Below are 3,621 nucleotides of genomic sequence, written 5' to 3' on the forward strand. Positions count from 1 at the left end.
TGATCACCGGGAGAGTAGAACCTTCTTGTAGGTAAGCATATTCCAAGTGATTTGGAAGTGGCTTTAGTTCCAAAACGGGAGGTTCTTCAATCGATGTTTTACATCAGTATTCATTCCCTAAATCCAACTTTCTGTACTCTTCATCATTTGGCTCATATCCGTTAGCCATCAAAGTGGTCAACATCTCCACTTCTTCCACCATTGTTTCATCATCACCTTCCGCAAAAATGCATTCTCCTGTACCGTGCAATTCTGGAAATTCCTGCAATAACTCCGAATACGTGTCTATGGTTTGCAAATAATAACATTGATCATCAGTAGACTCGGGGTATTGCAAGGCATGGTCAACGGAAAAGGTAACCTTCATATCCTCAATACTAAGGGTCAATTTCTGCCCATGAACATCTATCATAGCTCTAGCGGTATTGAGGAAAGGTCGACCTAATATAAGAGGCACACGTGTGTCCTCCTCCATGTCTAGAATTACAAAATCAGCCGGAAATACTAGGGTACCTACTTTTACTAACATATTCTCTAAAATTCCACGAGGGAATTTAACAGAGCGGTCTGCTAGTTGGATTGCCATTCGAGTTGGTTTCAGTTCCCCGGGGTTTAGCTTAACATATAATGAATAAGGCATTAAATTTATGCTAGCCCCTAAATCCGCTAATGCTTTAATGCATTCCAAATCTCCCAGGAGACATGGTATGGTAAAACTTCCAGGATCAGCTAACTTTTTCGGTATTTTGTTCATCAAAATTGCTGAACAATTTGCATTCATGGTGACGGATGAAAGTTCCTCCATTTTCTTCCGATTAGTAAGTAAGTCTTTTAAAAACTTAGCATACTTGGGCATACCTGAGATTACATCAATGAAAGGCATGTTTATGTTAATTTGTTTAAACATATCTAGGAATTTCGACCTTTCTGCCTCTAGCCTCTCTTGTTGTTGTTTTCTTGGGTATGGGAGCGGTGGTTGATATGGTTTCACTACGGGTTTTTCCCGTTCTTCCTTTTCAACCACTTTTTCCGGCTCCTTAACCGGTTCATCATTTTGGTTCAATGGAACCCTGAAATCAGAATTTTCAGGCATTTTTGGAGTATCGTATGCTAGACCACTCCGTGTGGTGATAACATTTGCGTGCTCATTTCGTGGGTTTTTACTGGTATCACCCGGTAAACTACCTGGTTTCCTCTCGCTCAGTAAATTGGCTAAACCACTCATTTGTTTTTCTAAATTTTGAATTGATGCTTGTTGGTTTCTAAATTGATGTTCGTTTTTCTCGTTGGTTTGGTTTATATTTGTGACAAGCTGAGTTTGTGATGTAATTAACTTTTCCAACATACCCTCTAAATTTGACTTTTTCTCTTCCTGTTGGGGTTTTTGGTAAAAACCCGTAGTTTGTTGTTGGAACCCACTACCTGACCCTTGTTGAAAATTGGAAGTTTGACCTTGAGGGTTGTAGGGGTTGTTAAAGTTCTGGTTAAATTGGGCTCTTCCCTGAAACTGGTTATTATTTCTTTGGCTTATGAAAGCCAATTCTTCTTTTTGAGCCATGGTTAACCCGGCATCACAATCTTTTCCTAAGTGGAGACCTCCACAGAATTCACAACCTACTTTCATACTATGGATTTCCTTGGTGATTTTGTCCATGTTTCGGACAACACCATCTATTTTTACACCTAGGGAGCTTAAGTCATCATAAGCACCGGCGCTTTGGACTTGAGCATTTCGAGTAATTGGGCGTTCTTGATGCCACTCATGAGAATAATCGGCTAGTTTCTCGATTATCTCATAAGCCTCTTGCTCGGTTTTGTCCATAAGAGAACCACCGGCCGCTTGGTCAATTGAAATTCGGGTTGCTACATCACAACCTTTGTAAAAGATTTGGACCTTTTGAAAGGTATCCAAACCATGGTTTGGACAACCTCTTAGCATTTTGGAAAATCGATTCCATGCTTCGTACAGGGTTTCCATCGGCTTTTGACAGAATTGGGTAATTTCGTGTTGGAGTCTCGCGGACTTGGATGCTGGAAAATATTTCTTAAGAAATTTTTCCAACATACCATCCCACGTTTCTATCGTAGCCTCGGCCAATGAATCTAACCAACTTCGTGCTTCCCCTTGGAGTGTCCAAGGGAAAAGTCTTAATAATATGGCCTGGTCAGTTTCTGGTTTAAGTTTAAATAGAAGACATATCTCTTGAAAGAGACGTATATGTTCGTTTGCATCTTCATTCGGACCACCACCAAATTGACACCTGTTATTAATCATTTGAAGAATAGGTCCTTTTATTTCAAAAGTTACCTCACCAGTGGGTGGAGTAATAGCACTACCTTGTCCGGTCCGGGTTGCTTTCATCTTGGCTGCCATTGATTGTCGTGGTACCAACGGTCTTTCTCCTTCCATTTCAAAATTTGGGGGTTGAACGGGTTTACCATTTCAAAATTTGGGGGTTGAACGGGTTTACCATTTCAAAATGGTCCGGGTCTTTCTCCTTCCATTTCAAAATTTGGGGGTTGAATATCGAGGCTTGGTCGTACTTGATTCTGAATCAAAGGTTTCTTGCTTTGATGAAGATTCAAAAATTTCAAGTACTTCTTTTGAAATCCTACCAAGCTTTCTATCAGGTTCTGTAAACGGTGTAAGTAATGGAGATTCTGAACTTCGGGTATGTGGCATATGCGACCTATAAACTGTCAATCACACAACTAACAAAAATTATTAAACATACCGATTCTATAAGTTTAAAGATCAAAGATTATTAAAAATTTAAAATAATTAAGAAACTACTTAATCACAAATCAGTTAATAATTCTATTTTGACACAAAACTGTCCCCGGCAGCGGCGCCAAAAACTTGATGTGCGAAAAGTGGTATATGAATTATCGTATGGAAAATACCGGTTTTAGAGATTGCTACACACTAACGGGCAGTGTACCCGATCGTGTAGTAATATAGTAACTGGTTTAGTTCCGTGTATCGTTCCAAGGACAGTTATATCAGTCAAATTAGAATTAGAAACTATATTATGATTAACTAAGTGAATGAAAGTTAAAAGTACAAGTTTTTGTGTTTTGGTGGCTATTTAACGATTTAGCCAAATCAAAGAAGGTTAAATGTAAAAAACAATATTTTTGTCTTTTAAGTTTATGAAATGATAATAAGTGCAAATAAAGCAAGTAAGATAGTTTTGAATTAAATCAAAGAGATGAAATGTTTATCTAGATATTTTACCCTCGGTATTGGATGTAAATTAGATATTAAGCCCTGATTGAATAATTATGTGTGTAGTTATCTAATAGGTTCACTAAGAGTTCTCTCGGATAAACACGCAAATACAATAACAAGATCAAGGGTTCCCTTTTCACTATAGTTCTTGTATTTGTAATCAAATAATTATAAGTATGCTAATCACCTAAATCGACTCGCCAAGAGTTCTCTTTAGCAAGTACTCAAACTAGAATTACTAAGCGAGGGTTCCCTATTACTTAGACCTTTTCGTTTGTGACTAGTTGATCAACAAGATTAAAGACTTGAATAACAATTGCCTTTGCGTTCGCTCTACACAATTCATTCCTATTTTGTTTAACCGTTTTAATCTAGTTTACCCCCTTGGT

Source organism: Rutidosis leptorrhynchoides, chromosome 5 (assembly GCF_046630445.1).
Source record: "Rutidosis leptorrhynchoides isolate AG116_Rl617_1_P2 chromosome 5, CSIRO_AGI_Rlap_v1, whole genome shotgun sequence".
Lineage (NCBI taxonomy): Eukaryota > Viridiplantae > Streptophyta > Magnoliopsida > Asterales > Asteraceae > Rutidosis > Rutidosis leptorrhynchoides.